Source organism: Panthera tigris, chromosome F3 (genome assembly GCF_018350195.1).
Source record: "Panthera tigris isolate Pti1 chromosome F3, P.tigris_Pti1_mat1.1, whole genome shotgun sequence".
Taxonomy (NCBI): domain Eukaryota; kingdom Metazoa; phylum Chordata; class Mammalia; order Carnivora; family Felidae; genus Panthera; species Panthera tigris.
In genome coordinates this window covers 33,806,326-33,817,635 of record NC_056678.1, presented here as the reverse complement: position 1 = coordinate 33,817,635, position 11,310 = coordinate 33,806,326, and positions in this window count along the sequence as shown.

Here is an 11,310-nt window from a genome sequence, read left to right as displayed (position 1 = left end):
GACTAGTGTTCACATAAGTGGACTTAAGCTCCCTGAGGAACAGAACACAGTCGCACGTATACATGATCTGAATCACTCACAGAACTTAGGTCACATAGTAGGTATTCAAAAACTACTCGTTCATTCGACTGGCTGCCAGATCTTGAACTTTCGAAGCTCAATAAAGTCAGGCCTGAGGAATTCTATGCTCCCTGTGTGTACGCCCTCAATATCCTGTATAAAAACCTATCTAATTATCAGTATGCAAATCTGACCGTCAAATTCTGAATATCTGACTCTATCTTTTCATCTCTGCGTCTCCAGGGCCCAGCACAGTGCCCCGACACAGCAGGAATCCAATTTTTATTTTTATTAATTGTATGAACTGACATAACAAAATGCATCCATTACATTCCCGTGCCCTCACTTTTCCTAGGACAGTGTGAGGTCCTGAGTAGGTCCTCGGTAAGTACTTACAGATACTTGTCTTCCCTTGTCTGATTGGACAGAAGCAGAACATTCTCTTTTGCTGAATCATTCTACCCATCGCTTCGCAAGTGCCCGTGCTGAGGTCTCAGGCAGGGGAGATGGGGTGCCAGATCGTGGAGGTTGCCTCCCGGATAGGATGGAAATGCAGAGTGTTATCCAAGGGAATAACAAGTCTTTCTTACATTGTTTCTTTTCCTTTTTGTAACGGCAACAGCAAATTAGCCATTTTCTCCATTTTTAAGTGTGCAGTTCTGAGGCATTAGGCACATTCACGTTGCTCTGGAACCATCACCACGGTCCGTCTCCAGAACATTTTCATCTTCCCAAACTAAATTTCTGTCCCCACTCAACTCCCCGTTTCTCCCTTCTCTCGGCCCCTACAACCACCTTTATACTTTCCAGCTTCCTGAATTTGGCTATCCCCAGGTGCCTCATGTAAGAGGAATCATACAGTCTTTTTGTCTTTTTGTGACTGGCTTATTTTACTTCAGGATAATGTCTTTGACGTCCATCCATGACTTAGCATGTATCACAATTTTTTTTTTCCTTTTAAGCCTGTATAATGTCCCATTGCATGCGTATACCACATTTTGTCTCCCCTTTCGTCCATCCCACAGTCATTTCGGTGGCGTCAACCTTTTGGTTATTTGTGAATAACGCCACTGTTGAACGTGGTTGTGCCAACACCTGTTTGAATTCCTGCTTTCAATTTTTTTCAGGTACGTGACTGGAAGCAGAATTATGGGATCCTGTGGTGATCCTACGTTAGTTTCTGGAGAAACTGTCATACTGTTTTCTACCACGACTGCATCATTCCGCTTGCCGTTTAAAAAAAATTATATATTTTCTTACCTGCATTTCGAATTGTTGATATATTAACATGGTACAACACACAGCGTTAATAACAGAATATCTACTTTTGACTCTTGTCTCCACGCCATTTACTTCCCTTCTAAAGGCAGCCAGGGTTACCATGTATCACCGTGTGACGGTCACACATCCGAGTCACCCCCATAACCCAAACAAATCTAACATCCAGGCTGAGGCTAGCTTTCCTAACAGGTTTTAAAGCTATCTGCAGTCTGCTCAGAGGAGGGGCTAATGGAAAACAGAACTCTGAAATGCACTATACATAATGAATAACAAAAACCCTTCTAAGATGAATATTATTAAAGCACCAACATGGTATTATCCGAAACGTATGAAGTGTCTTCTCTCTCTCTCTCTCTCCCTCTCTCTCTCTCTCTGGCCCTTACTAATATATTGAAAGCATTACCTAATGCCCACTCCAAAAGATTAGTCCCCTTTGAAAGAAAAGAGTCAACATGCACAACACATCCCAGCACACCCTGCACCTTTTCCATTCGGGTTCGCAGTCAGACATTCCCTGGTTTAAGAGAAAGAGCATTTGCAAAATGGCTCTTGGGGCTTAATTGGGATTTCTTTCTTTTGCCTGCCAGTATAATCCAGGAGAGGAGACCGCAAAGCAATTTAAGAACATTAGCATTGTTCCTAAATACCCACATCCAAGGTTAGTGAGTACAACTGGAAAAGCCCAAAGAGCACCTAGGGAGATTAAGGGAGGTTTTGAAGCAGAACGCATGATTCTAATGAACTTGGGCTCTGCTTCATGGAAGAAGAATCCATCTAAATACATTAGAGCCAGCGGAGCAGACGGGAGGCAGGCAGCTACCTAAATGCGAGAGATGGATGCTGTTCTCAGTAAGTTGAGAAGGGCTACAAACAGATCCGGGCGGGTTGGAAGCCCTGAGTCGCTACAAGGTGCTAATTATGATTTCCATACTGTTGGTGAGAGAGATATGCCCCCAGTAGGGTGTCGAGAGCCACAACATATGCACTCCAGCTGTCCTGGTGAATGTCCCCCTGGTGTCCCTCACGGCAGAGGCCTCTGCTTCGTTTCCTCCTTCCGTGGTGCAGATGAATTAATTTGTTTGGAGGCTGGAGGAGGGTTTTGGGAAAGAAAAGAGTGTCTGACAGGTTAGTACCAGATAGAAATAATTGTCCAGGTTTTTCTTTTTTTTTAATTTTTTTTTAACGTTTATTTTTTTGAGACAGAGAGAGACAGAGCATGAACGGGGGAGAGTCAGAGAGAGGGAGACACAGAATCCGAAGCAGGCTCCAGGCTCCAAGCTGTCAGCCCAGAGCCCGACGCGGGGCTCGAACTCACAAACCCTGAGATTATGACCCGAGCCAAAGTCGGACGCTTAACTGACTGAGCCACACAGGCACCCCAGGGAAACACTATTCTCAGGAATACAATAGCATTATAAATTTTTTTAAAGCTTATTTATTTACTTATTTTGAGAGAGAGAGAGAGAGAGAGGGAGAGAGAGAGAGAGAGAGAAACAGAGTAAGAGCGGGGGAGGGGCAGAGAGAGAGGGAGACACACAATCCAAAGCAGCCTCCAGGCTCTGAGCTGTCAGCCCAGAGCCCGACCCGGGGCTCAAACTCACAAACTGTGAGATCATGACTTGTGCAGAAGTCTGACACTAAACTGACCGAGCCACCCAGGTGCCCCTACAATTGCATTAGAACAAAAAGCTACAGATCAGAACCAACCCAAAGGTAGACACATACAGCAATGTCTGGGAGGGTCCGAAACATCAAGATTCCTTTGTTTTCTCCCTGTGGAGTCAGGATGCCTCAGCGTCCTGGCACATCAATGTGTGGCAGTGCACAGAGTATGACCCACCGAGGAAGCCCACCTGAGCTTCTTCTGAAACATAAATTTTATTGGGACTTCATCATGTAGGCGTGATTGATTAATTCACTGGCCATCTGACTCACTTTCTAGCCTCCTCTCCCCTCCCTGGGGGTTGGTCTGATATTAGGGTGACTCAAAGCTGTAACCTGCTAGTCAGTGATCGGTCTTCCTGGCATGGCCGGCCCCCATCCTGAATCTTCTCCTTAGCATAAACTACCCAGCAAATGTAACCTGTCAGGCTCCACCTTGAATAGCAAACATGCTCCTATTACTTGGGGAATTCCAAAGTTTAGAGTTTACCTCCCGGGAGGTGGGGACAAAGGCCAGCCAAATTCTTTATTATACAGGACTTAGAGGGCAGATAAGGGGCAGAGGAATGGGGCACAGTGGGAGATGATGAGGTAACCCAGGAGGCCCAAACCCGAGCTGTCTTTAGATTTCATCATACCGTCTCGAGAAAGCCACTTAATCATCTTGGGTCTTCGATCCCTTTGTCTTCACTCGCAACAATAATAATAACACCATTTAATAAGTGCTTACTGCGTGCCAGATACCTAGGCTCCCGTTCTTCAGTTTCCAGGCTAAACACTGTACTGACAACCCTTTCCTGGGCTTACAGGCATATTGGGAAAATACATGAGGCTGATATGAATTATTATAATCTGAAAGGAAAGAACCTTATAATTCAAGCTTATAAGATTACCATTATTATGATGTCACTGATTATAACTATTAGCAGTATTATTTTATTTTTATACTTCACATGAATCTGTCTACTTATTATGAAAATGGCTTCCACTTACCATATGAGTTTCTACTGTAAGGAAAGAACGCTTTCAGAAAGAAGGCAGGTCTGGGGTGCCTGGGTGGTGCAGTTGGTTAAGCGTCCGACTCTTGATTTCAGCTCGGGTCATGATCTTGTGGTTCATGGGATCAAGCCCTGAGTCGGGCTGTGCACTGACAGCATGAAGCCTGCTTGGGATTCTGCCCTCCCCCACCTCCTCTCGACCCACCCCCCTCCCCCCTCCCCTCAGCCCATTCACACACAGTCTCTCTCTCTCTTTCAAAATAAATAAATAAACTTTTAACAATTAAAAGAAAAAAAAGAAAGAAGGCAGGTCTTTCAATTATTTTAAACCAAATTCCCATGTAGTCCCCCAAACATTTGTTAAGTATAATACCTACTATGTACCACTATACTTGCAACATGGAAGGGACAAAAGATGAGTAAGACATCTATAAGACACAGAATGATACAACACAAGGTAGAATAGGTCAAGTGCCCCCTAAAGACCCAGAAATGTCCTGTGCTGGCCCAAAAGAAAGAGCACAGAAGCTTCGAGGAAGGAGGGAAGGAAGGAAGGAAAGGAGGGAGGGAGGGAGGGAGGGAGGGAGGGAGGGAGGGAGGAGTGGAGAAAGAAAAGAATTTTGAGGAACTTGGATGAGGAGGAAAATGGGGTTTCATAAGAAGGGAGTCTGGTAGCAAAATCAGGACATTCGATTGTGAATGTTCTCATGGATTAATGACTACACAGTTTAGTGGTAATATATTGTTGTAGGATGAGCACAGAATTCAAAATAAAAAGTCCTGCTTCATCACGTGTTAGCTTTTTGATGTTGGGCAGAGTTATAGGTCCTCCAGCATGGCTTTATCCATTAAAAAACAAAATGAAGATAAGGGTGCCTGGGTGTCTCAGTGGGTTAAGCGTCTGACTTTGTATCTGGTTATGATCTCCCGGTTGATGAGTTTGAGCCCTGTGTCGGGCTCAGAGCCTGGAGCCTGCTTTGGATTCTATGTCTCCCTCTCTCTCTGACCCTTCCCCATTCTCACTGTCTCTCTCAAAAATAAATAAAATGTTAAACAAGTTTTTTTTAATAAAAAATAAAATAAAATAAAGGTAAATAATGCCCAGCTCTTAAGGCTTTTGTAGTTAAATATATTGAAATGTATTGAAAACATTCTGTGAGCTAAACAACATGGGATAGATATTAGGCTTTAGGATTTTTTTGGTTTGTCTAGATTATAGAGATTAGCAGTGCTATGATACATAATAGACAATATCAGCGAAAACTATATATTGGAGCCATGCCCTGGAGAGTGGGGGTGCTGGGGCCAGGACCCCAGGGTGAGGAGGCTAAGCTTTGTCCAAGGAACTAAGAAGCTAGCTCATGTCTTGCTTTCTGTTGCTTCATTTTGGTTTGGTTTGTTGAAGGTGATTATAATAACATTGGTGCCTATTATTTCAAGAATAAGCAAACACTAACTTCCAGGAAAAGTAAAATTGCTCATCTGGAATTTTCAGGCAGGATATACATGAAGTGTGATCAAGAATTTTTTTTTTTTTAGTTTATTTGGGGAGGTTTAGCATTTCAATGGCAACACTTCAGAGGAAAATGGACCTAGCCGTTAATCTGGATTTCACAGGGTCCCAAGTAGAACCCAGAGAACCAGTCAGGTGTTCGGGAAGGTCCCTCCCGGTCTGAGAACTGGAGGCCCTGTGTTAGCAGCTCTGGTGGCCTGGGAAATTCTCTTTCTGCCTCTCAACTCTCAACCTTACACCGTTTCAGGAAGCTGAGGCCGGAAGAAACGTGATGCCTCACTTGGCCAAAACTTGGGAGAGAGTAGACAGAAAAGCTATACGACTCAAGTATCCAAAACATGCATGTACAATTAACTTTCTATTAAGCAGAGATTCTAAAGAGATTGAGCTTAACCAAGTCTGACTGGCAAATTTAATCAAATCATTTTAATTAACTCATGTAATTAATCTGGGTGTGCTTTGATAGCATGGAGCCAGAACCTAAATACCGCGCTTTTTTAACACTAGGATTAACTACTTTAAATTAGCTTATTGCAAAATTTTCAAACGTACAAAGAAGCAGAGAGGGTAGTATAATCCACCTCGATACACCCACTGATATACAACTCTCAAGGTTTTACCATAGTTAGTCTATCATCCTTTTATCCTTTTTGATGGTATAACTTTCCACTTATTTATAACATTCCTCTATCTTTTCAATATGTATAAAAGATTTCTAAATATAAGTTTTGCACATTTTGTTAAGTTTATGCCAAGGCATTTTTTTTTCTTTTTTTTGTTTTTGTTATAAAGGGGTGTCTCCTCTCTTTAAAACTTCTAATAGTTTGGTTTTTTTTAAGTTTATTTCTTTTGGGGAAGACATAGAGAGTATGAGCAGGGGACGGGCAGAGAGAGAGGGAGAATCCCAAGCAGGCTCTGCACTGCCAGCACAGAGTCCAACACGGGGCTTGAACCCACAAACCTTGAGATCATGACCTGAGCCGAAATCTAGAGTCAGACGCTTGACCGGATGAGCCACCCGGGCTCCCCAAAACGTCTAATGGTTCTTGTTCATGACATGATATCATCAGTTGATTTTATATCGCACTATTTTCCTAAATTCTTATTACTGGTTATAGTAGGCTTTTTCACTGGTTCTCTTGAGTTTTCCAAATATATAATGTCTACATTATTATTACTTCTAGAGATTCTGCAGTTTTGTTTTGTATTTTCCCTTTGGTCCAAGAGTTTTTAAGAGAGAACTGTGAGAATTTGTCAATTATTTCTGGTTTAATTGCATGTTTTGGGTCAAAAAAGTCGGGCTTATTATTTTTATTTTCTAAAATTAACTGAAGTTTTTCTGTGCTTTAAAATATGCTCAATGTATGTCAATGACCCAAATGCACTTGAAAAGAAGTGTATTCTTTATTATTGGGATACAGAGTTAAATGTAAGGCTAGATGAGCCACCTTATTGATTTTTTTTAGGTCTTGTATATTCTTAATAATTTTTAACCCCCTCGTCTAGAAAGAGATATGGTAATAATCTCAATTTATTAGTGTCTGTCCATTCCTTCCATTATTGCCTGTATGTTTTATTTATAAAAACTGCAATTTTACTTTCTGCATAGATATTAGTAATTATTATATCTTTACTGTGAATTTTATTCTTTAAATGCATAAAATGGCCTTCATATTTTGTAATATTTATTGGCATGAAATCTATGGTTTCTGATATTCAAATCATGTTGTCTGCTTTCCTTTTATTTTCAATCGACTGGTATGCCTTTTTCTGTAGTTTTATTCTTCACCTGAGTCACTTTTTCCCTTTTAGTATTTTTCATAAAACAGCATGGATTTTAGGGTGCCTTGGTGGCTCAGTCGGTTAAGCATCCAACTTCAGCTCAGGTCATGATCTCGTGGTTCTGAGTTCAAGCCCTGTGTGGGGCTCTGTACCGACAGCTCAGAGCCTGGAGCCTGCTTCAGATTCTGTGTCTCCCTCTCTCTCTGCCCCTCCCCTGCTCATGCTCTGTCTCTCTCTCTCAAAAATAAATATTCAAAAAAATTTTTTTTAATTTAAAAAAGAAGAGGATGGGTTTTGCTTTGCTAAGATCAGAAAAAAAATTTTCTTTTAGGAGGTAAGTAAAGCCCCTTATACCTATTGCTATAATCGATATTTTTCCTGTTACATTGTTTTACATGCTTGCTCTTTTTGAATAATGTGAAATTGCTGATAATTTGTTGCTTATGACCTATAAAAATGCCAATTTCGTGCTTCAATCAACTTTGTGCACATATACATCTACCTATGACTTTTCTGTGTCTATACACATACATAATGTACATACAAAGTCTTTACTTTGTGGTATGTTTTATTTTTGGTTCTTCTGACATTTACAAAGGTTCTTATTCATGTTCTAATGGTTATTATTATTTACTACTCCTTATATATTAGCCTAATTTTTTTATATGATAATCTCAGTTAATGATCATTTCTTCTCCCCTTCCTTCTCTTCCCCCCATCCAATTTATGTCATGAACATTAATTTAATGATCATTTTTATCTTTATTTGTAAGTTCTACATACCAAACGAGGGGCTTGCACTCACAACCTCAAGATCGAGTCGCATGCTCTACCGACTAAGCCACCCAGACGCTCCTTAATGATCATTTTTAAATTTTTTTTTTTAACATTTATTTATTTTTGAGACAGAGAGAGACAGAGCATGAACAGGGGAGGGTCAGAGAGAGGGAGACACAGAATCTGAAACAGGCTCCAGGCTCTGAACTGTCAGCACAGAGCCCGACGCGGGTCTCGAACTCACAGACCGCGAGATCATGACCTGAGCTGAAGTCGGATGCTTAACCGCCTGAGCCACCCAGGCGCCCCCTTAATGATCATTTTTAAACAGTAAGAAAGCTTAACTTCATCGAAGCTTCAAACACTAGGATCGTCAGCCTTATTGGATCACCTCTTACTCCCACCAAATACATATCAGGCAATCTGTAAAAGTATTCTTTCCAAGGAGTCTCACCTTCTCCCACCTTTGTTAGTTTTACTATTTGGCATGCATTGTCCATGCATGTGCCAATAGGACTATTTTTCAAACTCATCTCCAATTTTTAGTTGTTCCACAGTTAAATACATTCATGCTTACCCTGAGAACTTGGAGTGAATTTTCTAAAATCATTCACTGATTGCCTGAAGCTCAGTCTGTTGCCAGTTCTCAGGAAGATCTCATGAGACTAACGCTCCATAAGACCCTCCATGGTTGTAGCTCTAGACTTAATTCTCTTAGGTAGCTTATAAACCATCTGTGGCTCCCTCTTTTTTCCTTGCGTCTCTAAAGTATTTCTGCTGCTTTCTGACAAAAAAAAAAAAAGATGTTGCTGTTAAGAAGGCTAATTCTGATCTGATTTTCTTTTTCCTTAAAATGACTTAGTCTTTTTGTCTGGATGCCCAAGGGATATTTTTCTTATCTTTAAAGTCCAGTCTTTTTATTAGGATTCCCTTGGTGTTGATGTTGGTGTTGGTATTCCCTTGCTGTTATGAGTTCATTTTTCTAGTTACAGTAAAAAGGTGGATTTTAAAGCTTTTTTTACTTCAGGAAACTTCTCCTGACTTATAGTTTTAAGTCTAGTTTTCCTCCATTGGGGACTTTTTTGGTTAGATTCTCTCTCTTTTTTTTCATTATTTGTGTCTTGTCTTTACTTCTTTTATGACTTTCCTATCTCTACCTGTCCTTCTATTTTTCACTTTCTCCCAAAGCCTCTTTATCTTCCTTTATTTCTGTTTGATTTCCTTCATTTTTCTTTCTACCTTCTAATTTCATTACTGCGTGTTCCACAGGGTTAATCTCTCATGTTTCCCTTCTTATTCGTCTTTATTTCTCAATTTCTTTTTTCTTTTTTTATTCTTTCCTGAGTGCTGTGAGTTCTCAGTGTATAGCCACTGCTTATTCACCTATTTCTTCTATTTCTGATTTATACTGTTCTTTCAAAGTGTCTATAGTTTCCTTAATTTCTTTTCTTTCATTTCAATATCACCTGTTATGGGTTCCATCTGCTTTGTGTCCATATTTCTCTGGGGTTATTCCTGGACTCTCATGTATTTGTTTCATTATGACGTGTTTTCTTAGAATAGCTTTGTATTAGACTCTATTCGTCCCTACACGTCACATGTTTAAAGGGATGGCTCTCCCTAGACTATCAGGATGAAGTTCCTGGGGCAGCAAGGAGCCAGGAGAGGAACTAGGGAAGTTCTCTCAGTCTATCTCAGGCCTCCTCTTCCCCTGTTAATGTGAAGAACACAAAACATAGCTCGTCTATCTCTCGGTCCTAAGCCTGGTCAGTAATGTTTTCTACCTCCAGGCCCGTGTTTCCCAGAGCTCCTGTCCCTGCAAGGCTGTGGTCTCACTTTTAGATGAATGCTTTGGTTGTTATGTTATTTTCTGGGATCAGATTCCTTTGGGGCCACCATTCCCTCCCCTCAATTGTCCAGTGGTACGGGCCTGCTCCATTCACCTGTTTCTAGCGGTATCCCCCTCAGAGGGAGATGCCATATCCGGAAAAGGGTATTGACTGGGCGCTTTGCAGTTCGTCAAGCGTTTGCCTGACTCCAGCACTGCCGGATCCCTTGGCGATGCGATGTGCCCGTGTTTGCTCTCAGCTGCAGGTCATAGCATGGAAAAAGTTCTAGTTCACATTCGTTCTCAGGCTTGTGCAGACAAATTTTCATTCTAGGTAAAGGCCTTCTCCTCTTGAGGGTGAATATTCATAAGTGATTCGGGCTCCCGTGGTTTGTAGGGGACGCACAAGTTTGCAATGGAACCACTCTTCCCTTTCCCCATTTCAGCCACCTCCCACCTTCTGAGCCATCCAGTGTTCCCGCCCCAAACAGTAACCACCACCAGAGTACCGCTGATTGCTTTTAGGTACCATTGCTGTACATGGTTTGGATCACACCGACCAGTACTCTAAGGTGAAGGGGCGGGGGGGAGGAGGGGGGGCGGTTCTTATCACTTAGTATTTTTAAACACATAACTCATATGTATTTTCTTATACTACTCTGATTTTCTCTTTGGTTTTCAGGGGAGTTTGGAAAAAGTTCAGAAACTATACTGCTACCACGATCTTACCAGGACCAGAACTTAAGATCAATTAATTTTTGATTGAATGTGGAAGAACAAAACTCTCACACATCCTTCATAAAATCTTCTCGCTGTGGAATGTGAGTTCTCTTTAAAAGAAAAAAAAATCACACTAGTCTCATTGGATAAAAAAGACAAATAAAGCCCAGAGAATGAAAATGATTTGCGCAAAGCCATTTGAGAAAGTAACAGAGCCGCATGTGAAATATAACTTTCACAGAACCTTGGCCTTAGAGGGGACCCGAGGGTTCTGTGGTCTCTCTTCCTATCCAGAGCAGAAATCTCCAGAAGAGAGGCAGTCAACATCCGCTTGCATGCCCCAAAGCACGGAAAAAGTGCCTCATCAACCTATTTCCCCTTACGGTGAACACAGACATGTATCTTTTCACTCTTTTTTTTTTTTTTTTTTTTTTTTTTTTTTACTTTGGAAAGTGTAAGTTGACACAGGATGAATTGCTGAAGTGCTATTGCTTTTGTTTCTTGTTCCTTGTCATTTTGGAAGCTGGCTTGACAGGAGCTCCTGGTTAATTCACAGTCTGAGTCAGAAATAGTCTTTACGTCCATCTAGTCTAATGTGACTCATTAGCCTCTGCTTACACGTGCCCAGCCACTGACTCAACCACCGGTGGTTCAGGGGTTGTTTCTAATGGGAGACGATGCACACGAGA